We start from the raw sequence: 26,766 nt of genomic DNA on the forward strand, positions 1-26,766 counted from the left end.
TAATAGGGGCATAACTATAAATGTGAAAATGCAATGTTGGGATCTAAAGGGTAATGTTTTAAAGGACTGTGGGACAAGATCCAGCTCTCATCCCATCCACAGCCAGTCCAGCAATGCTCTCCCACAGTCACTCTGATGACTTCCTTGAAATTAAAGATTTGCATTGCTGCGACTGAGGAGAGAATTGTGCCCACAACTTTAAATCACAGCTTTGGCATTAGTGCTGGAGATCCAATTCCAAGGCTGTCAGAAGAGGATTTCAAGGTTCTATTTGTTGACTAGGAAAGAAGGTTGTCCTTTCAGAGAACATCAGCCTGACTTCCAACTCTTTCATCTTCCTTGGACATTTGCAGAAGTAAAGGCAACTTAGAAACAGGGAATCTTTAACATATGGGGAGCTGCTCCAAAGTGATGATAAGATGCAACTACTGGAAAGGAGAGTGAGTGGGGAATGGAATGAAGGTTTCTGTTTCTTTATTTTCATAAATTTGAGGATTTACTATTAAATATCTTACTTCTTCTTTTATGTGTTCTATGCCAAGGACCAGTGCTGAGCGAATAATTGAAACTAATTCAAGAAAGTTCCCAAAGTCCCTCAAATATGCACTTCCTACTGTGTATATTTTGTGAGTCACATTCAAGTGAAGTAAATGGAGCTGTGTAATATTGACTTTGACCTCACATATGAATGTACATTGTCGTGGTTTAATCTTCCCACTGTGTGTTTGTGAAAGTTGCCTGGGGGTTGCTTTATTTTAGCTGGGGTGCTGACAAGGAAGGGAAGTGTAATGAAAGCAAAGCAGCCAACATTCACAACTGTGATATATATGCTGAAGTCAGGAGATCTTTTCTCACTCTGGGTATTAAAACACTGTATGTAATGTACATGTCACTCAGCCTAGATGAAATACTTATCTCAAGGGGTCACGGCTTTAAACTCATTTTAAATGCTTTTAAATTTGGACTCTCTGAGGGGCTTTCCTGCTCTTTTTCCTTTTACTAAATGATATTTGCATGGAAGTCTTTCTATTAAGCTTTACTCAAGCAAAAAAAAAAAAAAAAATCAGATTCTGTTCAGAGGATATTTATGTTGAGGAAAATGGTGACCTTGATCAGGGTTTATTGCAGTTTTTGACCTTTGGCTGGTTTTGAAATATTTATTGTTTAGAACACTGATCTGAATTAATGAATGTTTTCTGGACATTCTTCTTTTCCCTCTTTCCTCTCAGGTAAATTTTGACCTCAAGGCCTTTCTGGGAAGATTTGTATCAGGAAAGAACTGCTCTGTGTAACAGGAATGAATCTGCAGCATTTAACCTGTTACTGTGAACAACAGGATGTCCCTGGTTTTGCATTTTAATCACATTTCTGCCTTCCCCACTAGTTACAGATGCATAGATGTGCCAGGGGACTTGTGGAAAAGGCTGAGATCGTGTGCTAGAATTCAGTGCCACAAAACACTCTTCAGTCAATATTATTTAGGAAATCTCAACAGAAGACAGATGGCAAACTCTTCCTCCCGCTTTTAACTCCTCTGCCCCACATTCCACCACCCTGATTTCTGGGCTTGCTCAGTTACCTCTGAAAGGAGATGTGGAAAACACACAGCCTGAGTTCAGGGGAGTTGTCATGTCCCTGTGCCCTTGGGAGGTGCACAGCCAGGACTGACCACAGGCACACAGCTTTGCCACCCAGGAGAAAGAGGAGGATGGAGGAGTGAGTTCATCCATGTGGCTCTCACTTCTGGAGGCCTGGCTTGCTTCAAACTTGAAGTACTCATTGCAAGTGAAACAAGTCTGAGTCACATCACACCAGCTTCAGCTGACACATCTCCATCAAAAGATGACACATAATTTATGCCCCCTGTCCAAGGAAAACTGCCAGTGATGGGTGAAAAGAAGAAAAAGAAAAAAATAAGAAGATGGAGGAGATCCTGCCCCTCTGCTCAGCCCTGGTGAGGATCACTTGCAGTGCTGTGTCCAGTTCTGGGCTCCTCAGGACAGGAGAGACATGGAGCTCCTGGAGCAGGTCCAGTGGAGGGTGACAAAGATGATGGAGGGACTGGAGCATCTCCGTGAGGAAAGGCTGAGGGAGCTGGGCCTGTTCAGCCTGGAGAAGATGAGGCTGAGAGGGGCCTCATCCCTGTGTGTCAGTGTCTGCAGGGAGGGCTCAGGGCATGGACCAGGCTCTGCTCCCTGGTGCCAGCAATGGGACAGGAGGCAATGGGCAGAAACTCAAAGGCCATGCACCCTGAGATGTTGCACCAAACCACAATAAACCAACAGATGACAACCAAAAGGAGCCCCTTGCTGCTTTTTGACCGTATCATTCCCTAGAAGTACTCTGCAACACAGATGGGCTGCAGGCTGGGCTGACAGTCCCCAGGCTCCTGGGGTGCCCAGCAGAGCTACTCAACCACCTCTGTGGGCAACAAGACCTGCCAGCAGCACTCACTGTCCCTGGGGCCACCAGAGTGTCACCAGAGGACACAAAAAGAAGGACACTTACCCATTAAGTTGAGAGTGAGAAAAAGAAGAAGGTTTATTTTTGGTTTGGGGTTTAAATAGGATTTGGACTTTGAACAGTGACTGGGAGAAGAGGTTAACATTTTTCTGACCTCACTGGTCAAATTAGAAGTCCATCAATTTGTCCTTCTCCCTGGAAAGGAATGTATTTACAAAACATCACTCTTGGTTTATCTTACAATTCATGAGAAAGCTCTAGTAGAAATGTGAAAACATCAGAAAGCTGAAAAATCGAGGTGACACCAGAGCTTTGCTGGCTGTATGTGGGGCACAGTGGAGGTGTGGGTTGACCACCCTGAGCAGCACGTGATGTAGTGGTGCCATCAGGGAGAACAGAGAAATCTTTGTGGGTCTTTGAGAAATCTTCATGGTCAGCTGAGGAGGAGAACGGGGAGGAGGAGAATGGGGAGGAGGAGAATGGGGAGGAGGGAAAAGTACTTCTCCTGTTTGAACCATCTCTGGGGTCTGCTGAAGGGGCACTCTGTGTTCTGCTTCACTCGTGGAGCACCACCTCGACCCACATCTGATTATATGAGAAAATGAGGTTTAACTAATCTACCACTTAAAGACATAACTGCTAAAATAATAGTGTTTTGATGGAGCAAAGGTTATCTGTTCTGGAATGGCAGCTATCCCTCAGTGGCTCTGCTGATGAAAGGCACAGCCAGCCAGAGCTTTGAGAGGCTCAGGAGTGCTCACTCCCTCCCTCTCAAGCAGTCTGTCAGCTATTTATGGCATTTCCCTTATCTCCCAGCAAAATTAATTTTACCACATACATTACATAACATGCTTTTGCTTCAGACCAGTGAGCTCCCCATCCTCCCCAGAGGACACCTGGTATTTGTGGTGCTTGTCTGAACTGGAGAAAAATATTTTGAAGAAGCACTGGGGAGAATATCAATGTGTGGCCCCATCACAGCTCTCTGACATTTGCATTACTTATTTGTGCTGATAATAAGTGAGGCGAGAATATTTTTTGTCAACTCTGTAAACTCAGCCTTTGATCTTAAAATCAAATGGTGTTCTTTTGCTTCCTACACCACCAAAGGTGTTTTAAAATCTCTTGCCAGAATTGTGCTGACAATTTAGCTTTAGACCATGGGAAGCTCAACCTTGTTCATACTTTATGAAATGAAAAGCAGGTGGTAGCAATATATATATGTGTTTTTTTTTTCTCTTTCCTGTAAAATAGAGAGAGGTTTCTTAAGGATGCTGTTTGGGAAGATGCAGAGATAAACCTTAACTCTTTGTGGTGCATCTCCTTTGTGCTGATGAATCAAAGGACAGCTACTGCAAAACCAGACTCCCAGATGATCCAGGGTTTCCCTTGCATAGGAAGAAGCTGTCTGAACGTGGGCAGGGAGGATTTCTCAGTGCCACTTATTCCCTACCCAGTGCATCAGGAGTGTGATAGGAACAAACTCTTTGACAGAGGATCTTGACTATCAAGGACTGAGGGAAGGAGGAGAGCAGGAAACTAACCAGATTACCATAACTTTATGTAGTTATCAGGTTCAATTAGATATCAACATTTTGAGGCATGGGAGGGAGCACTGGATCCCTCAGACACTCCTGTCTTTCCTGTACAGTTGGACTGTGGATGATGACCTTGTTTCATTGCAGTGTAACCAAGCTGCTTGCACTTAAACCCACTTCCCCTCTTGCACCCAGCTTGTGCTGCTATCCTTATGGGAGAGGAATCACTCTTCCTTTGCATTTTCCTCCTGTGCTGTAGGGCTAATACACTCATGTAAGTTATAGGTTACTATTTTTTATTATTTGAGCACCTCCACACACAGTACCAACACAGTGATTCTTAACCAGAATAAGGACACCCCACTGTGAGTTGCTGGTGTTACACTTCATGCATATTAAAATTCTACTCATGGCAGGATTTAAATTAATTTCAGACTGTGTTACTACCTTTAATTTTTTTCACTGATCCGTGGTTTACCTGATGGAAGAAGGTACCAGTGCTGTTAAATGCTACCATGTAATGGAAAGTTTTCTTCAAAGAAAACCTATGCAGCACTTCTAGGAAAGTCAGATCCATCCTGTCTCCTGAGAAGGCTTGTTCTAAGAATGTTTCTCAGGGCTGTTGCCTGCATTATTCCAGAAAAAAGAAAATGCCTGTTTCAGTCAAGAGCCAGTAATGACTTACCTGCTTTGGCCACACTTAGCACGTTTGTTAATGTACAGATCAACAGAAATGTAAATTAGGTGGGCAGATGTGGCTCATGCTCAAAGGTGTGCCTTGAGTCATCAAAGGCTGTGAAGGGATAAATTTTACAAGGAATTGTTAAAATGTTACATGAGTCCTCTCATTACAAGGTGGCATGTATGACTTAAAAATAAACGAGCTGATTCTTAGTTCAGTTACAGGAGTGCCAGGACTATCCCCTGCCTGAGTCTGAGGTAAATACATTTCAGGGGGGAAGGCACAGATTTGGCAGGGATATGACAGGTTAACCCAGTCCAGGGGTACCTCTGATGGTGTTCAGACCTCTGAAGACATTTTTGTTGCTCTTTGCACCAGCCAAAAAGCTTTTCAAGCCATTAGAAATAATTGAAATTTTCCTATTGAAATATTTCCTCTCTTTCTGGGGAAATATTGCAATATTTCAATATTTCAAAAGGGTATTTGTGAAAATACCCCTTTTGCAAAACCCAGAATTAACACACAGATATTTGTAATTTCACCCCAAATTCAGATCCTTCACCAAGAATATTGGAAATGCCTACCCTTCTCAGGGACACTTTGAGTTCTCTATTTTGTTGGAAAAGAAAAAGGAATACTAACGAGAATACTCTGGGCATATGATGGAGATCTTGCAAACAAGAATAGCAGCAACAAAAGTTGTGTTATAGCCCTCAGACTGGAATTTTCCTGGAGTCCCTTCTTATGAAATACTTTTCCTTATTACCTAATGTCCAAAAACAAATCCAAAGCATATTTTCATTTTAAGCAAATGTTTGGTTTGTTGTTTTTGCAAGACTGTTTTTTTTTTTTTTTCCCAAACCTTTCCACTGGCTGCTGCCTTCATCCACTTCTCTGGCTATTGCTAATGGCTTTTATTTTGGTTTTTTTTGTCCTCAGTGCCTAATGCCTGGACCTGCTTTCATAACTGTCATTAGTTCTTTGCTCATTCTCTCTTAAAACACCCTTTGCAAAAAGCTAATCTTCCCTCACAAAGGACTGAACCTAAAAATAGGAAGACCAGTGCTGCTCGCTGTGATAATACATCGAGTGTGACTTTCTGACTATATTACTGCAATCACAATCTTTCATTCTCATTAACCCTGCAACATGGGTCCTCTTGTCTTATTTTGCCTAGTTTTAGTCCAGCTCGAATCTACAAATCTCCACTCAACTTTGTAGCTCTGATGCAAGTAATTCACAAACCACACTAATTAAAACCACACTAATTAAAAAAATCTATGTTTTATACCACCAGAATGTTGTCTCCCTGGAGAGACCATAAGGACTGTTTTCCAGGAAAGCTCTCCACTGATGGCACTGCACAAATACTGATTTTAAGAACTGATTTGAAGATATCTATCATTTTATTTACTCTGTACCTTTAACTATGTTGGCTGGCTCTAGACAAGCAGAGGTCTGAGCCACCAAGCTTGTTATGCACCCCCAGGATCCAGAGCTGCATTTTACAGATGACACCTACATTAGCAAGAAGCAAACTTCAAACCCTCAATAGTCACATCCTTGATACTCAGGGTTTCCCAGTCCAAGGCATCCAAATTCTTCTTTTCCAGCTAACACCCATTTATTAGCATTGCTGCCTAGACAGCCACTCTGCTGTCCCTTTATCTTAGAGGCCAGCAAGCAAATAAATCCTCTGTACGGGTTTATTTCTGGAAATAATAGATTAAGATTACTGCTGTGTTAATCTTAAATACTCCTGTCCCCCAGGGGGGCTGGCAGCATGGGGAAAGCTCTGCTGCAGCACTGCCATCAGGGACAGCTGTGGGTCTGTCCTTGCTCACTCTGTCCCACAGATGTCCCCAAGTCACAAGATCACCCACAATAAGTGGTGACTTCTCTATCACAAGAACAGCCTGTCAGAGGGCTGGGGCACCACGAAGAACAACCAGAGTCATTAGGGAGGAAGGCTGGCAGCACACTCAGCAGCCCAGGGTGAGCCAAGGTGGGACAGAAGAACAAATATGTAGCCCTAGTTCCATGGCTGAGGTGTTTTGGCTTTCTGAAATTCTTTTCCGAGGGAATTTTCTCTAAACAGGAGAAGTGCTTTTGTAACTGTAACTTTGTTATTCATTCCTTTTCCTAGGAGGGACTTCTTCTTGATGTCCCTCTTGTCTGTTTGAAGAGGTTTGCCTTTATTTCACCAATCAAATTGATCTGTGTAAAATAGTATAAAAGGAAGACACATCCCAAAAATAAAGAAGTCATTTTCAGCCTTCTGAATCTCGGAGTCTGTGTCGTTGTGGTGTAAAAACAGTGCCACAAGTACAGTGTCAAAACAAAGCCAAACCCTCCATCCAAACCCAGCTCTCTGCACCCAGGATTCCCCAGCAGACACTTCCTGGGAGAGAGAGAAGAGCAGCCAAGGGAAAGGTGGTGGGGCATGGAGACAATGGAGTGAGGCCAGAGGGAGTGAACCAAGTCCCAGCTTCCAGTGATGGCTTGAACCAGCCCAGGGAAAATTTCTGGACATGACCATGCTCACAACCCTCTGGAGGAAGGGAAAAAAATGCTGGAGTCTGCCTGAGGAGCAAAGAAACACAGCAGCTCCTCTCCTGGCACAGCCAGCTGAGAATAAAGCAGGGCTGTCAGTGGAGTCACACAAGGATAGAGACAGCACAGGCAGGGGCAGCAGCCAGCTCCAGGCTGTGAATTTGCTTTGTGCTCTGGCTGAGCAGCCCCAGTGATGCAAATTGCTGTAGCTCAGATTAATTAGGCTGCTAAACCAGATTTATGGATACCATATATTGCTATAGGAGCACAAAGCAGCCAGAGACTTTTGACAACATTTCATCCTTATGGCTTGATGCACAGACAATGTTTGCTTGGTTTTAACCACTGTAACTGTGCCAGGTAGAAAATGTTTCCCACCAACTGGCTCACACAAATAAATCCTGAGTGTGGTGTGGGCATGGCCATCTCAGCATAACAGTTTGTCACAGCTATCTCCCTTATTCATTTCCCACACTAGGATAAAGCATTTACTGGCGCAGCTGCATTAAAAATAAAAAGGTCAAAGCACTTGAACTGTGCTGATGTAATACAGCATTTGTATATCATCATTCTGTTAAACCAATATAACTTCTCATCCTTAGAAAAAAGTTTGAGCTATGGCACTGCACCAGAGTTTTGTGCACTTTAGCGAGACAAAATATAGGGAGAAAAAAGAAAAAGTGGAAAGAGGCAAAAATTAACTCTGCATGAATCTGTTTTCACTAGGTTAGAATAATCTGTATTTTCCATTTGCGTGATTACTGACTTTCTCTTTGGCTGCAGTTTTGAAAACACTTTCCTTTACCATCTTTATTCCCTACAAACAACATTGTCTTCAAACAAATATCTCAGAGAGTTGATAGAACTGATTACAGTCTGATTCTGTAAGGAAAGGAAGATAATTGTGCATGAGCTGATAAATGTTGCAGGGACAACTCTAAACAATCGTGCATGAATTATATCTCCAACAGATGTAATTACTGAACAATTCAGAAAATGTGAAAAAGCTGCTATATTTTTGTAGTTATATCCTTTCCTGGCCTGTGTTTTGGAAGGCTTTCAAGCCTCCCTGATTAAATCTGGCCGGAAATCTCCTGGTGGAGCCAAGTCCCAGTGAGAAACGCCGATTCATCAGAATGAAACACTGCAGAGTGTGGGAACCTGTCCTGTTTGCTTCAGCACACAGGGGCTTCAAACCTGGCCTGCTGTGCAGGTTGCTGGGGGAAAACTCCCAGATTTCCTCCTGTCCCACCTGTACCTGCCATGGTACCACACTGGGCAGACTGCTCAGAGGGGCCCACACACTTCAGGCAGAGCTCTCTGCAGGCCCTCCAAGCATAAAGACAGTCAGGAGGTAAAAGAGAAGAGGCAAAAATCTTTATTCCTGAGATCGTTGGAGGCAAAGTGTTCAGCTGACTTCCAGTTTCCCAATATAGGCCCTATAGTCTCAAAGCAGACTGCAAAATCAGCACAGCATAACTCTGAAAGTGCTTACAAGTGACCCCAGGAAAGATTAATCTTTGCTTACATCAATATGTCAGGAAATGTGTTATAAGCTCTTTAATGCAGGATATTTGATAGTGTTTTGGCCTATATTTCTGTTTGAGCATCCTGCCCTAATGCTGTGTTAATCACCAGCCTGTGCTGCCAGTCCTCCACCTCTGAAAGGAGGTACAGCAGAGTCCAGCATTGTGTGCAGCCACAGCCACTCTCTGCCATTTTTTCCCTGTGCACAGTGGCTATCCTGGAGTGCTGCACATCCCAGACCTGCCTGGGACTCACCAGTGTTCTGCTAACCTGCTGGACCTTGGCTCTGGGCTGTGCCCTGCCCATGCCATGCTGCCCTCAGCAGATACTGCCTGGAGCTCCCAAACCTTCCCAGGTGTCAGCTCAGGACACTGCAGCCCCTGCCAGGGATGGGTGACAGAGGAGTGTCACTTGGCACAGTACCTTGGATTCCTGCAGGAGGAGACAGGCCTTAGGGTCCTGCCAACACAAACATCTGCCAGGGGGTATTTCCTTCCCACTGCCATGAACAGGCACAGCATAGGAAGGAAGAGAAAATCAGGTGAAGGTTCCACTTAGCACTTTGTGGGGGTACTGGTACTGCCAGGAATGCTCCTTCCTGCAGCAAGATATTATTTCATTGCCCAAAGTGCCTGTCCTTGTGTCCTGCTGAGGGCCTCCCATGTGCATCCCTGCAGGCTTCCCTTCCCTCACAGCTGCTGGGACAGCCTTGGCCTCTCCCTGTCACCCTGCATTTTCTTGCTTTCAAGTGTTTGAATCATTGCAGCTTGATTCTCACACTGCTTTGTGTAAACTGGATGTATTTTTAGAAATTATCTATGTGTTTTGCATAGTTGTTTCTCTGAGAGGAGAACTTGACTGATGGTCAGAGTGACCAATGGGTCATGAGGTTGTAACTTTTTGTGGCCAATCCTGGACTTCTGTAAAAACTGTATATAAGTTAATGGAGTCAGAAAAATAAAGAAGCTTTCCATGTCTGACCTGCTGCTGCCTGCTGTTCTCTGTGAGGGCCCACACCCATGTCACAACTTGTGGCCCCTCTGAGTAAGGTGGTTACATCTCCCCACACTGTTGTTCTTGTGTGGCTTTTCTCTTGGCCAGGCACCTACAAACTCCAACAGCAAGAGAACTGCCCCCTGCTTCCACTCCTCTTTTCCTGCCTCACATTTTGTAGCCTTTGACTTTTAAAAGAGAATAAAATAACTTTTAGCTGAAATCATGGAGCTGATAAGTGTTACCCAGTAATGCCACCTGCACAAGGCTTGGCTGCCCATCAGCCCACAACACTTGTACCTGATTAAAGCACTCTGCAATCAACAGTGAGAACACCAAAAGGGGAGAAAACAATAGAGACTCCGAGCTGTGAAAAACACATGGTATTGCTACATTTTTCTGGCTGACTTAGGAGAAAGACACAGTGGGGAAAAAAATCATCTTCATTGTTATGTTAATTTGCTGTACTGGAGAGACCAATTGCAGGAAATGCTGGTCTGGACACCCAAAAACAATTTCCTTTCCCATTTTGTTCTGTTTCTTTCTACCCCTCGTCTTTACCAAAAGAAAACCAAACTCCTTTTATGCCACCAGCTATGGACACCATGGATAGAGCTTTGTGAACATCTCTGTCACAGATTGTCTGTGTGACAATGTTTGTAAAGACTCATCTGAACTCATGTGAGTCCAGCAATGAACATTCCAAAACTGTTTTCTGCTCTGAACTTTCAGCTATGCTGGGAAACACAATCTATTTTAAATATTTTTTCAAGACAGTGTGCAGTTTTCTTGAATCACAGGATACATATCCAGGTGATTTATCTTTGAGATAAGCAGGTTTAGACAGAAACACTTTCAGTTCAATCTCAGTGAAGATGGGATCTACAAGATGGGCTCAGAAAGCTCCAAAGGAGCATTGTCCATCAAAACTCAACTTAGCTTGCTTCTTCACCATGTAGGCTTGTACTTGTCCCCAGTTTGAATTTGCAGCTCACTGCTCTATCTTTGAAATCTGTAAACACTTCCACTTGTGGTCTTATATCTTTGTATAGATTGAAACTCATTTGGGTGCTGATCATGTACAGCTTCATCAAAAGGAGTTAATTTAATTGGAAGCAGGACTTCTTTAGGATAGCAGAAACAGGCAAGAGATAATTTTTTACTAATTTAGTTCATTTGTTAGGAAAGAGAAACACTGGAACTTGCAAGATACCATTAACCTCACAGTAACTAAAATGTCCAACACTAGCTGGCAATCAAAATTTCAATGGCTTTAAGAAGATTTGCTTTCTTCTGGGACTTAGTTTCAGCTGCTGGTTTCAGATTCAGAGCCACTGGAGTTAAGTGAAACTTTGCTTTATTAGCTCTACAGACGGGTTCTGAATTTTGATAGTTTCTAGACTGAAAAAATCTTCCATGTCATGAGTCCTCCCATTAACGAAGACAGAGGCACAAGTCAGGAGGTTGATCATGTATTGTGCTTCTGCACAGACCATTTAGATCAGGAAAAACAGGGGCTTGGGGCTGTGGATAGAAAGGTGAGTGAAACTAAGGTTCCCCAAAAGAAGAAGGGAGAGAAGAGAGGGACCTGGAATGAAAAAGATCTTTGCTAAAGGTCATGGGAGTAGGAGGAGTTCTTGGAGATCAGAGCAGACTGAAGACCAAAGCAGTGGGACTCAGGGACCTTGTCTGGCCATTCACTGTGAGCAGCAGCAAAGCATGAATGGACATGGTTTTGTCCAACCTTCCCAGACTGGGAGAGCTCAGCTGGAGAGGGAAATTGAGACATCAGGAAGGTACTGCAGGGAGGGGAGTGACTGAGTGTGTTAAATAATAAGGTTAGAGCTCTTATCTTTGTGATTCTTCAGCAAATCTCAGTACCCAAATCCACTACAAGTTGCTTCATGCTTTGTCTTGCCCATGAACAAGCAGAAAAGATAGGATTGATCCAGTGAGATGTTCATTATAAATGATCCCTTGAGGCTGAAATTCACCCAGATACAGGGAACAGTACAAACTCTGTGTATGGCTTCAAAACCACTGAAGTCATGGAGCTGGGAACAGGACAGGCTCTGCTCCTGTCTGGTGTAATGGCCTTGTGTTGATCTGCTGTTTGTTTGTTTGTTTCATTTGGAGGTTTTCGGTTTGTTTTGAAGGCTTTTTTGATTTTGTTTGTTGTTGTTGTTGTTTTCCTCTAGTTATTTTGCTAAGCACCCTGAATTTCCAAGTGGAAACACATTCAGGAGGCAGAAATGTTTTGGTTTTGTTTGTTTTCTTCTCACTTGCTTGTCACATGGTTCTCCATACCACCATACATCTGCTTGCTAAAAGAGAGAGCTGTGCTCAGATCTTACCAGCAAAACAGCTTTAAACCAGCTCTTTGACCCTGCTGCTGACAGTGCTTTCCCAGTAATGATGTGAGATAACAGCTGCAATTCCAAGGATGCTGCAGTACAATCCCAGCCACAGAAGCTGGGACTTTCTCTTAAGAAGATTGTCTTAAACTACTTGCTACACAATCAGCTCCTTTTCATAAAAAATAACATGCTGGGAAATTGGACTTTGTAGTCCATTGTTTAAACTGTGGCTTTTCTGTTTGCCAGAATTTTATGTGGCAATAAAGCCATCTCTGGACCCAGCAGGGATGGGAATTTTTAAAGTATAGGGATTTCATGAGTTATGGGCAGGGGAAATAAATTACTTACAAGTTTACCTACCACAGTGTTTGGAGAAACATTTCTCCACCTGGTTCTGTGCTGCCTCATCTCTTTCTGCAAGGATCGTCTGGGGTGGTACCATGAGATACGGTGGGAACTCCGGACAAAAAGGGTTAGTAATGCAATATTTGCTGCCATCCTGGACACGCTTAAGCCAGTGCTTGTCACCAATTTGCTTCATTGAAGGTGATTTTTCACCCTCCTGCTTGGCTGGGTAGGCTGCAGTTCTGGTGAGTTTGGGGTAAGATCCCTTACCATATTTCCAGACCAGGCTGAGGTAGCCTGTGGAGCCACTTGCATTGCAGCTGGTGAGACTGCGAGTGGAGTGAGATGGAATCCAGTGGGGGAAAAAAGGAAGTTTCAGGCCTTTACAAAACCAGAAAGTGAAATGTCAGTGGATGTGTTCCCAGCTCTAAAGGAAAGTCATTTTTAGATGATGCATCACTAGATTGTCCTGAGTAGAGAGAGAAATAACCTCTGCTTAGCAAAATTGCTAATAACTTATCTGCAGACAGGCTAACAGCATCTGCATTTCAGCTGGGATATTCACCCAATGGTCTCAGAAGCAACAAGGCTCTCACCCTGTGGGTATTAAAGAACAATTTAAAATACTGAGATGTCCAAGATTGATTTGATCTGAAGAACTATTCATAGACTTGAAGGAAAAGAAGACCCTTCACTTTAAAAACCCCTAAATATCTCTTGCTTTACAACAGTTTTGTTTTTGTGAAAACCAAACAAACTTCCATCAAGAATATGTAGACAAGACTTTCAAATTATTTTGGCTATCGAACCACTGTAGCCCAATAATGTTTGGCCTGCAGGACTTTGTACAGCACAAATAGTATATAACGTTACCCTGTTAACACTAATAAACTCCAAAATGCAGAACATAAACCACTTGACAGCAGTCCTGGAATTATTTGGCCTCTGTGAAGCAAAGGAACTCTCATAGGTATGAAGCTAAGAAATCCCATGATGTAGAATTTATGAGCTATTTACCTCCCCTGCTACTTATAAACGAAGAGATCTTTGAAAAAAACAGGTTGTAGGATTACAATGTAATTTTAAAAGGATCTAATATTTTCTTCATGCTAGTGAAGAAGGGATAAGAAGGGGAGAATGATATGGGACAGTCTACACTTTTGGTGCTAAGGAAATCAGTTTATCCTGCATTCAGTAAAACAAGCAGTTGAGACAGACACTTAATTCATTATTTCTTTGCCATTACAGCCAACCTGTTAAGGTTGTGGCATCAACAAACACTCTGTGTCCCTTGGCCAAAAAAGAGCAGCCATAAGGAGCAAATTCTCTACTCCTGTCTAATAAAAGGAAAATAACAGCTAAAAGATTTGTAAATGTTTGCTGTAATTCAGCAACAGAATAAAATGTTAAACTCCACACACTGCTCTGGCACTCCCATCCTGATCATCATTGGTGAAAATATACCTTCAGTGCAGCAGCTGTAGCTGCTCTAATAAGATATCTACATAGAGAAAATAGGCAATCAAATTTCTGCAAAGTATGAAATTTTCCATTAAATTGTCTCTTCCTTTTATATAACACAGCTGCAACAGTTCTCACCAGCTTTTTCTATCTATGCCTCAGCAAACATAACTCTCACTTGCAGGACGTTTTCCAAATGAGTCATTTGAGATTCAGAAGATTTCCTCTAAATGTGTCTAGACCGTGACCCCCAAAATTTTATCCTGGAAAAAAAAATCATCCTATCCAGAAAACTGATCCAGCCATCTACAGACTAAAGCTAGGAAATAGAAAGCATTGTAAATGAAGACTGTATTCTGATAAATTTAATATTAAAGAGATGCAAAGAACATCTGTGTCATTTGCTTCTAAATGAATCTCTAGTAGTTTAGTCAATGTGTTAATCTTCAAAAGGCCTTTGATGTTGTGGTCTGTTTGGATTTGTCTGCTGAACTTTATAGTTTTGCTTTAATAAGGCAGGGGTTCTGTGGTTTTAATTTGAGTAACAAGTCATTACTGGTAAACTGAATTGCTTGGAATTACTGTAAATAGCAGTGTTTGCCTGCTAATTGATGGAGTGTCTGAAGTCCTGGATGGAAGGTGTTATTCTTCCCCAGTGTTAAGGATCTATTGAATCATGTCCTGTTGCTGGCTCTGGTGGTGATGAGGCTGATGCAAACTATGCCTGTAAGGCCATTTTGCTTTTTATTCAGAATTAGTCTTTGGTGGTTTAAACAACAAACATACATGTCTTAGAGAGATATAGTTGTTAAAGTAATCAAAATGCCAACCCATGCTTCCATGGGGCAGTGACCATCATGGAAAATCCCTGTAGCTGCTGTGGAGACTTTTTTTACCCCTCTTTGCACAGTCAGTCTGAGGAAGTAAATCTTGAGTTAATTGAGTCAGAATTGGTGTTATGGTTTAGCTGACAAGGGGGTGGTGGGTCAAAAGTTGGACTGGATGATCTTGGAGGTCTTTTCCAACCTTCGTGATTCTGTGATTCTATGAAATCTGAGCAGATCACTAGATCTATGTTAAGGCCAGTAAAACACTTCTATTGAGGGATACACTGGCTGAGTAGGGATCACTCAAAATTAATATATATTCTTGAAGAGTTTTGTTTCTTTGAAATTATTTGATTTGTAAGGGTCTTGGCATTTTTTTGTCCAACCTGAAAGGAAGTGTTTTGCTTTCTCTGGGGGTGGTGAAAACCCTCATGTCTTTAGTTTAAGACAAGGAGAACATACACACACACACACACACAAAAAGGAGAAAATTGCATAAAAGGATACAAATACACCTCTGCCAAACCTTTTCTGCCAAGACTGCTCCTCAGCCAAACCTTGTCTCTGATGTCCTCAGGGCAGCTCCTCTTTTCAGAGAAAACAGAGGGAGATCAAAGAAGCTGGCCAAAAACTCCACATCTTTGGAGGTCTGGCAGTGAAACACCCTGGGCCCATCTCAGCATTCCCACTTTCCTCCTTATTGCCCCCTTATTTCAATACTTACTTGTTTCTATACCTGCTTATCCCTGTGCTATTGTACAGAGATGTGCTTCACTCTGCATGAATTTTTCCAGAAGAAGAAGCAGCAGCTGCTCTTGGCAGGTGTGAATACTGTTTATCACATCCCCTTCTTTCCCCTCTCGAAGAGCACAGAAAAGCACAGAGTGATATTCTTGCACATTAAATTACTGCTATTGAAATCAGATTCTGTCTTACACAACGCTGACAGTGCTGTGCTTTATTGCTAAATGCTACAAGTAATTCCTCACACTCTCAGTGATTTATCATGTAGCTCATCTACTCAGGGATTTCCTCCATCGTGTAATATCACTAGAATTTTGCCTGAGGAACAACTGCCAGGAAGGACCTGCTGTTATACCTTGATTCCTTCTTCTGGAACATATTAGCATAACATAAGTAAACGCCACAGAGCAGTTTGACATATTGTGTAAGTACTGATTTTATGTTAAACTGATAATAGATGCTTGTTGGGAAGCTGTAAATTTTCAGAAACTGTCTTAGCCTGCTGATACATTTTAAAACAGAAAAATGTTAAAGCAGCTGGTGTGTATGTATCCACTACAATCCATCCACATTTCTGTATCTTTGCCTCTCATTTAGCATAAACAGAAGTTCCAACTGCAGGGAGCAAGTTTTCCATTTATACTGTTATACTATAAACATCTTTCCTTTCACACCAGGCAGTGAATCTGTAGTGGCATATATAACATCAAACACATATAGAATGTAGTCACCTTGCCTCCACAGGGTTCATGTGCTAGAAATGCCCAGGAACAGTACACACGACTTGCTGAATCAAGGACATATTCGTTCTCACTGGGACAGAGGTTGCTCCAAAGGAGTTGCACTAATTGCTTAGTTTGTTAACATAAGGATATAATAATGACCAGCCTGGTCCAGGCCCAATCAGCCCCAAGACCTGTTTCCCAAAGTACCCAGACAGAGATGCACAGGGGAAGGTCATAATAAGCACAGGCTGATATTTAACCAAGCACCTCTCTGGCAGTCAGTGCCTTGGAGAATACCTGAGCTGAAGGTCATACAGAGACTGACCTGTTTAATGAGCCCCCACGGACCTGCCTTCATTTAGCCAATTCCTTCCAGAATCCCTTTGCATTTTTGCCTCTGCAGCTTCTCTCAGCAACAAATGCCTTCTGCAGTTATGGACTCAGTGAAAAAATACCTTCTCCAGTTTGTTTCAAAATTGCTGCTTGATGCCTCAGCATTGAAGCCCCATTCATTTCTGTGCGATCACCATTAGAGAATAGTCCTTCCTCATGCCCTTTCTCTAACCCAGTAATAACTTCATCCTGCTTTAGCATATGCCTTTCCCTTTTGCCTCTTTCTGAAGCCAATCATGGACTGTTTGGTCTTTCCTCCTGTGCAGGCTGTTCTCTGATCAAACTTTCTCATGCCTCTTTCAACTCTGCTTTTTGTGAGATGAGGAAAGGACTAGCCTTGTGTGCAATCTTCAGAATTTGTCTGCACCAGACACTTATACAGATGGTTAAAAGTGTTTTCAGCCTGGCTCTCAATTCTTCTCCCTAATAATTCCTAACAGCCTGCTTGCCCTTTCGACTGCTGCTGAGCAGTGAGCTTACAGAAGCAACTCCTAGATTTACTTCTTGACTGTAACAGCTAATTCAGAGCCAAGAACAGTATATGCATGGCTGATTTTTTTTTCTCAGATTCATTACACTGCACATATCAATGCTGAATTCTGCTCAGTGTATACCAAGACTTTCTGCAGTCATTCATAGTCAGATCTAGATTTGGCTATATTAAGTATTTTTGCATTACCAACAGACTTATCCACCTAGCCCCCTTTTCAAGTTCCCTTCTGAGAAAATGGTGACATCCCAGCAAAGTTAATATCTCCCTGCTATGAAAAACTCAATCATTTGTCCTTTCTAATTTCCAATCCTCCAACCAGTTATTAATCCACATGAGGCCAAATACAACTTCAAAATGACAGCAACTCCAAATTACAACTTCATTCCTTTAAGAACCTTTGCAGATGCAACATGGTAAAAGATTCCTGGAAACCCTCATACACCATATGAATCGCTATATGAATCAACTGAATCACCTTTATTCATATACTTCCTTACACCTTCACAGAGTACTCATAGATTTGTAAGCTGTGACTTGCCTGACTTTGTTGACTGTTCCTCAATAAATCACATTTTCTCCAAGTGTCTAGTAAATCTACACTTTATATTAGTTTTTGTGGGTTTGCTTGGTACTAAAAGTGTGAGCTTGCTCAATGCAAAATCCAGGTGTAACACTTTCTGTTTCCCACATGTCTCTTGTAGTCCTGTTAAAAAGAAAAAAAAAAAAAAAAGAAAAAAGAAAAAGATAACTTTTATGATATCTAGAGCCTAAACTATGCTAATCCTCAGAATAAACTAAAGCCTTTAACCCCTTGAGATTTTTTTTGAAATTATTTATTGGTTTGTTCCACACAAACAGCCCACTGTTCCTTCCAGCTAAGACAGGTGTTTTCTAGATAGATATCCCCTAAAGAACAACATTATCAGGTTTCTCCTTTACCTCTTTGTGGAGAACATAGAGACAAGGCAATCAAAGTTCTACCTGTTGCAGGAGGAGCAAAGGGTTTGCTTCCTTCCAGAAGCAGCTGCTGCTTCTTTGTGCCCACCTGTAGCAGAAGTTGTGGTTCCAGCTTTGCAGGTACCTGTTTACATTGGGATTCACCTTCTCCAACACCCATTCAGCTTTCTTGCAATGACTTTGTCTTCCCCATATGATGTTTTTATAGCTTGTTCACTTCTGGATCTCCTCAAGTATGGCAAATATTACTTCTGATGCCTTTCAAGTTTTTGTTGCTGTGAAGTTTCACACATTTATCAAATTGCTTCTCACAACCTTCCCTATAATTTTTCCTTGGACTGCCTTAACAGGGCTTTTCACTTCACTTGCTAAAGGTTTTGCTGCTGGTTATGGAATCATTATTCTTTTCTCTTTCTGCCTTTGGACTTGTTTAATTATTTATTATCTCATAGCATCAGTGCACCCCATGGCTCAGGGACAGATTCTCCCCCTCGCTCCATGAGGATCCTGGCATCTGACCTGGGAGTGGTTTCCTGCTTCTGGGAGCCCATCACTCAGTGTTAAGCTCCTTCCATGCTTCCCTAGCTCCAGCCTTCAGGCTGTGTGTTTACATTGTCCTTCTCACCAAGTGCTGACACATTATAATTAAAATACATCAGCACTAGTTAAGCTGAATACACAATCTTATGATCATGACAAAGTCAAGATTTGTCATGTAATCTTTCTTTGTAGTGATTTGTAAGGAAAAGTCCCTTTGGTGCTGACTCCAGCATTAACATTGCAGACTGAATGTGGTCAGACAAATCAGTCTGTTGTTTGTCCTCTTCTCTAAAACAAATAATTTCTGAAGGATACTCGTGTATGTATTTGTTACTGAAAATCCCCAACCCTCTAACAAATATTCAAAATTTGCTGTTATCCTATTGCAGTGACTCTTACTCTTTTGGAACAGTGTGATTTAATATGTGAAATGCAGAGGAAATTGCTTTTTCATGGGCTTTTGATGCTCCTGAAATGCAGCCTTGCTGAAATTAAGCTAACAGATTAACTAAGTCAACTCAATCAACTGAATGAGCCTCATTCTCCCACATGACTCAAAAGAAACCCAAACTTTTCTTCAATAAATGTCATAGCCCAAGGGAACTTTTAACAAGAGATTTGATTGAATCTTAAAGCAAGGGTATTGTTATCTTCAGTTTACCATCAAAGTTGCTTAAAGATACCATCTCTGTGGTCTTCTCAGCAACAGCAGCTCAATAGGTCTCTGAATTTGCCACTGTATGGTAATGAAATGAAAAAAACCCTGAATTTTAATTGATTCCAACTCGAAACTGATCTTCATTAATATCTGGACTTATAGAGCATATATAGAGCATATTTGGGTCATCTTGCTGTGAAAGGAACAGATCAGAGTTTCCTCTAATGGAGTTCTGAGATGTCATCCCAGCCTGGCAATTGGAGGACTGGTAACAATAACCTGATCCAGAGAGTCAGAATGTCATCACTGTGAATATTTATATGCTTTAAGTGGAAGGAAAATTGAATGGAATTCTGTGAAAACAAATAAAAGGAAGAAATGCTCTGCATGGAGTTACTATGACATTTTCAATAATGCTTTCCCTTAAGAGAGGTTACCTGGCTGCTTCTCTACTGAGGTGACCTGGAGTGACAATGAGATGCCACACAGGCCCTACAGCCACAGAGAAAAGCAAACTCCTCCAAAGCAGAGTCCAGACCTGCCCCCTTTGGATCTCCTCCCCAGAACAAGGAGTTTCTTGGACCAAAGCAAAAGGAAGCAGCACCTACAGGGATCTCTCCCTCACTCCTGCCTTTTTTTCCAGGGGCTCAGCCTTCCTGTGTGGACTCCACACAGTGGAGGGGGACAGTGGATATTTTGGCAAGTCCTTTTCAATCCCTGGGTTCCTGAGTAAAAGGGGAGCAGGTTTTTTCTTTAGCATATTTGTTGGGCAAGATGTTTGCCTCTTTCATCAGTGAATCTGATCTCTGTGGAGAAAGAGATCCCCATTTTCTCTTCAGCCACAGCAACTTGAATTCCACATCTTCCTCAGGAGGTTCTAAGTCCCAGGGATGCACCTCCTTTCCCTCAAACCAGTCTCTCTCATCTCAGCCCTCAAAAGAGAGGGAACCATCAGCAGTAACAGGCTGTGGTTGTGCCTCTGATTCCTGTCCCCTCGCAGCCACCAAAAATTAACCAGCCCTTCCTGTAGAAGTTATGGCATGGTATGATAAGAAAAAAAGTACTTTAGGGACCAGAAAGTAAGCAAGGAACCAAAGATCTAAGACTGTGGCCTCACTATAAGACCATGAGGCCAGACACATGGGCTTTGGGGTCCTATTTTAGGATGTTTTCTAGGTCCGATCATAGTAATGGGACCAGAAAACAGCTCCTGGCCTTATTCTCTTCACTAACCAGGGCTCAAAATCAGTCTGGAAGGGGAAAGGGAGCGTGTGTCAGGCCCTCCCTCTGGACTGGTACTCTTTATTTCTTGTAAAAATGGAAGTTGATTTTCCCCAGCAGGGAACAGAAAAACAGCATCTAAGAAATTGTTCAGTGTAAACACCAGCAAATTCATTATTCATTGTTGTTTAATGAAAGTTTTATGTTAACAAATCTTTTTTTCCCTGGATGGCTCATAAGCTATTTGCTGCTTTTTTTCTCTCTTTTTGTTTCTTTCAATGCATGAGGTCACATTCATTGCAGGTGAAGCTTTCAATAAACAAAAAATAAAGATCAGGAGTGAGACAGTAAATTTGGCCACTCACTGGCTACAAGATGCTTTGTACTCCATCTGACTCAGCTCCATTATTCACTGCTTGAAAATTTTCAGGGGAAGTATGCTTAAAATGTCACTTACAATATGAAGATTTGTTTTAGTACAATTTAGTCTGAACATTTATGGTGCTCAAAGTGTTCCCATCCGTGCTTGGGAAAGTTTTCCTTCCATAAATAGGTGCATTTTGTTCTTTGTCTTCAGTGAGTCTCACGACTTTTATTACGTCTGTGTTCTCAGAGGTCATTATGAATAACATCTCGTTGAAGCTGCAGGCAGAGATAAGAGGTTTATACACAGCATCCCAAAGTAAGGCCCAGCCATGGTGATTTTTAACAGTTCCAGGATTTTATTCTGTATTTTAAGTGAGCTGACTCTTTGTCAGAATGACTTCCCCAGGCCTGACATTTCCTCTGCTTAGTCTCACTATTAGAGCAGAGCACACACATCAACCAGGCTCAACAAGACAGGCTTCATCAACTTCCAGCTCCTTCTTTTTTCCTCACAGCACTATTAACAGCCTCTGCATTTTAAAGTTGGCTGAGTTGTTGATTTTCAGGACTTTGTGGACATTGAGGGATCCACCTGCAGGCTTGAAATTAACCCGAGGCAGAAGTGCTGAGGTCATTAGCAGTACATTGGGTTTATTGGAGTATATGTCCATGCAACAATTAAAGGGTTCTTTCTTTTCAACATAGTAATAAAATTATTAAAAACCCGTGACATGAGTGAGAAAAGTTAGCTGTTTTCTTCCAAAAAAATGTAGTCCAACTGCTCTTCCCTCCCATTTAAAAAACCCACATTCCTGTCCATGGCATGTGTTGTATTTAATATGCCAGTAAACCCCAGCATAACAAACCACTGGGATTAATAACCTTCAGCTGATAAAGAAACCTGCTGCTGAAAGGAGGTGCTGCAATCACAGCTGGCCATGGCTCTGCAGCACTCTGCAGGCAGCCAGGAGGTCTGGAGGAACAGATCCAGGCTGAGTCCCAGCTGGCAGCTCTGCCACACCAAAGCAAAGACAAGGAGGGATGAGGGACCCAGCAGGGTCTCTCCTGCTCTTCATCCTGCTTCAATTTTCCCAGTGTCCCACTGCTGATGTCAGATTTGCATACTTTTTTATCTAGCTACCTAATTATTTTCATCATCAAAATTATATTCATAAACCCAGCACGTGGAGTGGGGGAAAAGGACAGTGACAGTGGGAGTACAAGGGGAGGAAGGGTTGAACCATCAAAGAGCTTCTGCCAAAGCACCAATTGCATTCAGCTGCCTGCACAAAGAGACAGGTCCAACCTCCACACACCTTCACTGGCACTTCAGACAGACTGGGATGGCCAAATGAGAAAGGGTCACCCCTTTCTAGAGGGGTGTCCCTGCTCTGTTGTGTGCAGGGATGGTCAGGGGTGGGCTGGTGACTCTTTCCTGTTACTGCAGAGCTTGAAAGCTCCATCACTTGCCCCATTTCAGGCTGCTGGACTAGAAGCCTGGTTTTGCCTCTCTGCAGCCTAAATGTGACCTATTGATTTAAAATGTGAGCAATAATTATTGTAACAAACAAGGCAGACAGAATGCTGTTCCCATCCAGAAAATGTCTAAACAGTCAGGAATATCTTTTTGTCCAAGCCTTCTGCAGCTCTTGTATTGGGGTGCCTGCTACCCTGGGGAACTTTCAGGCACAGTGAAGTCTCCCAAATAATGTGAATATTATAGGAACTGTTGTGACTGTCTCCAAGAAATAGCTGTTTTGATAATGACCCTCCTGCAGAACAGTTAGATAGAAAATTAACTTAGTAAAACAGAAACTTTAAGGCATGAACTGAGCCTGTCTGATCACTCCCTGACCCTGTTGTCTCCTGTGTCTATTGCAACGCTCTCTCTGCCTGGGGATGCTGCAGCTGGACACTGCAAAGCCTGGAGGCAACAGGTGCATTTTGAGGTACTGAAGAATAGTTTGTCACCACTGACTGGTGACCTCGAAAAGGGCACTTTGTCTGTTCCTCTGTGATGGTGCAAACGCTCGACAAGTTCACTGAGGTGCCAGTATAAACCAGATTTTCAGCAGCTGCATGTAGATATTTTTCTCACTCCACTGATGAGAGCTGCAGCATAACAGACACCCTGAAGCTGGGTGATGAAGTTCAGCAAGTGAGAGGGAAAGGCTGGTATTATTCAGGAATTGATTGGTGTCTGCCAATATCCACCACCACTGGCTGGGGTTTGATGGAATAACTGAGAAAACATGTTGAAAATGTGACAGCCAGTGAACGTGTTCTTCCTGAGTGCTTCAAATTGAGCAGAGCTTGCACAGATGGGGCACATACCCTGGCTGGCAGGAGCACTGGCTGTGCTGCTTTGCTGGGAAGGGTTTTGTTATCCAAAATATGATTTTATAGATGTCAGGAGGCTCTTTGTGCTAAAGACCCGGATTTCTCCAGAGCTCTAAACCTGATAGTCTGCCCATCAGCACGATGCTTGAGCATGCACTAAATCAACGTTTCTTACCAACGGGAGCAGGAGGAAATCAATGCCTCCCTGCAATCTTAGTTGGTGCAGGAAAAGGCTCTTGAAAACTTTTGGAAATTAAAGGAACAAATGGGGTTTGGAAGGCAAGAGTGAATTCATGAATCACAGCAAGCTGCCTGAAGCCCAGGATTAGGCAGTGAACTGGCTTCCTTCACAGGCATTACATTTTGTCTGTACCACATCAGTTTGTCTACAGGGGAAAGACTGCCTTTCTGTTATGATGTTTAATGGTCTCTTCCTTATGATAAAAGCAATAAAAAACTTTTTTTCCTCTTAGTAAGTGGGACCACTCTCTTTGTGAGCAGTTAGGAGTTAATAATAGTGTAATGAATTAGTGGATCTATACCGCAATGTCATCAATTCTGGGCTTATATGAGTGAATTTTTGAAGAAATTATGGTAGACAAGACTGCTACGGCCATTTAATAATCCTCTTGCTGAATTTATAACTGGAAATGTTTGAACTCAAAAGTACAGTTGGGCTTGTGAAGGAACTGCAGTTCATCCCTTCTGATGAAAGCCCAGTGCTGTCTTGAGCCAGAGCCAGGTGTAGGTGCAGCCCTGGCCTGGCTGCAGCTGTATTCCCAGAATAAATGTGATGTGGGAGAGATCTCCCTGCCCTGACATGAGCTAAAAAAGGAGCATTCTACCCTCATCCTGATGAAGTCATCTCTGCTGGAGTGCATAATTACCACTGAATTTTTAAACAGCTGTAACACATAATATTAATGCCTGAAGAGAACAGCAAAAGAGCATTTCCAGGGAAACAAACCACCACATTTTCCTGCTCCCTGCCACAATGGGCTCAGATAAAACCAAAGCTGTTTGAGAGCTAACAGGGTTTAGGAGCCAGTCAAAACTGAGAAAAACAACATTTACGAATGGATGGGATCATATGATGAAGTAAACTGGTAAAGAAAGTAAAATTTTAGCCTCTATTCCTGTCTCACATTCCCAGCACATCCTCACTCCATCATCACTCTAAATCTGGCCTGTTGAAGGAAGATGTCAGAGCATAGTAGGCGTGCAAGAATTGCCAGAGCTCAATTAAAAAAACCAAAATGTGTGGCAGAAACAACCCTGTGAGTCCAGTTTTGCACACACACACTCATCAGGGATGTTCAGGTTTAAACACTGAGCCATGCAGGGCTCCAGCAGGGGCACCTTTACTTATAGAAAGGAATAGGGACCCAGCTCTGCCTCAGAGCTTTATTCATGAAGGCATTTGGAGCCCTCACGCAGAACAGATCCCCTCCTGGCTCCTCTGGGGCAGTGCAGGGTGATCCTGGGCAGAGGAACAGGTTTGTGTCAAACGCTGGAGCGAGGGAATGGGCCAGCTGAGGTGCTGGACTGCCCTGCACATCCCAGAACCCAAAGTCTCCAAGCAAAGGAGACTCTGCTAGAAATGCTGGTTTTTAACCAGTCCATCCTGCTGAGCCAGAAACCACAAATTCATTCTTTCCTTTGTTCAGGTCTGGCTCAGGATCAATGAAGACCTCAAAACCCCACAGTTCAAGTTCAGTTCAGTTCAGTTCAGTTGGTGGAGGAATGAATCAGAGAGGAAGAATTTCAGACTGGTGTTTGGTTCGGGTTCAGTACAACTTCTGGAGCAATTTTCTCTGAAATTCATATTTTAATAGCTCTGGTGAGAAGAGGGAAAAGAAGAAAAAAAAAAAAGGGAAAAAAAAAAAAAAAAAAAAAAGAAAGGGAAAAAAATGGAAAGAAGAAGAAGAAAACCCAAACAGAATCTGGATACTGCAGCATAATGGCACACATTGCAGCTAGATATATCCTGATCCAAGTGTGAGTGATTATAACTGCAGTGGAGAACTTGGAGCAGGGCACTATAAACTGCACAATAGGACAGTGGGCAAGGTGATGGAGCTGTTAGCAGCAAGAGATCATAAATCCTTTTTTTTTTTTCTAAATGGGAATTGACTGGCAACTCTCTCTAGTGTATTACAGGTTATTTCATCTGCTTCTCCCTACAGACATGACTGAACAAAGATCAAGTCAAATAAATGATTAAAAGTGGGCTGCTGCAAACTGTGGCATTTCACTGCCTGAGAGCCAGGACTGAATCTCACCCAGGCCATGGTAGGCGTGCTCCCTGCAGCACATGGGGAGAGTCACACAAGGATGACATTTTATGGGGATACAAAACTTTGTGGAGCTCATTGTTCTGTTTCCAGCAGTGGCTGTAAAAGTCTGGCTAAGGAAAAGCACAGGCCAGGCACAGAGTCCTTTGCCCTGGCAGTCTCCAGCATGAAAACAGAGAAATATCCATCCTTCAGCTCCAAACCCACAGCCTTGGCACTGCTGGTGTGTTGTTGCAGCCATCTGAGGGAAGGTTCTCAGGACCTGCATAGGAAATCAGAGTGACTTGCAAGGCAGGTCATGATGGCTCCAGCACAGCTGCATGTCAGCCTGTCCAAGTGACATCTTCACACAGTCAGCTCAATCAGCAGAGACTGCATGCACAGGTTACTGCATTTCAAATGTGTCCCCAGAATGAGAACCCAAAGAACTGTAATTTAAGTATTTGGATGTGGTCTTGGGAGCAGAGACAAAACTTTGTCCTTTACAGGTACATGCACAAGTCATGGTATAGATTCAGACTCCTGAATGGCATTTCATCTCCTGCATCCTCAGTGGTCTGTCAGGAATTCAGGAAGAGAGAATAAACATATCTCAGTTTACTCCACACCTGAGAGATGTGCAGCATCGATCTAGGGACACCTAATGTGCAAGGAGGACCTGAAACACATTCTTCCATTTCTCATATTGATCAGTCTAACCTGTAAAATACTGTATAAAGCAAAGGCTGGGAAGTGACAACATTTTTCCCACTTTCCATTTTGAAAAGAGACAGCCACAATGACCATCTTTTTAAAGAATCATGGAATGAGTTGAGTTGGAAACGACTTTAAAAATCATCTTGTTCCAATCCCCTGCCACAGGCAGGTACAACTTGCACTAGAGCAGATTGCTCAGGCTTTGTAGGAAGCTTGATAAAGACATGTGTCCCCACAGGGCGTTGCTGCCAGCAGATCCTGGATACTGCAATGGGCTGTCATTAGGCTTGGGCACAAATAGGGGGTTAAAAGATTTGGTGCTGTCTGGGTTTGTTCTGGGTCACACAGAGTGCCAAGTCCCTGGAACCTGAAAGTCCGTGTGCAAACTATCTCTAGCATTTTAACCCCACAGTGTAAGAATTTTGGAAGAGCTTTCAGTTCTGAAGTCAGACAGCTCTGTCTCACCTCAGCCTCCCTTCAGGCACCTTTAAGAAACCTACTCTGCAGTGAGCTCATTTTGTACAAATAGCAAATGGAGAGAGAAATTGTTCATAATTTTGCATTTATGTAGCAGCTGTAAACAAGCTTCCAGT

The sequence above is a fragment of the Zosterops lateralis genome (genome assembly GCF_965231275.1).
Source record: "Zosterops lateralis genome assembly, chromosome: 2".
NCBI classification, from domain to species: domain Eukaryota; kingdom Metazoa; phylum Chordata; class Aves; order Passeriformes; family Zosteropidae; genus Zosterops; species Zosterops lateralis.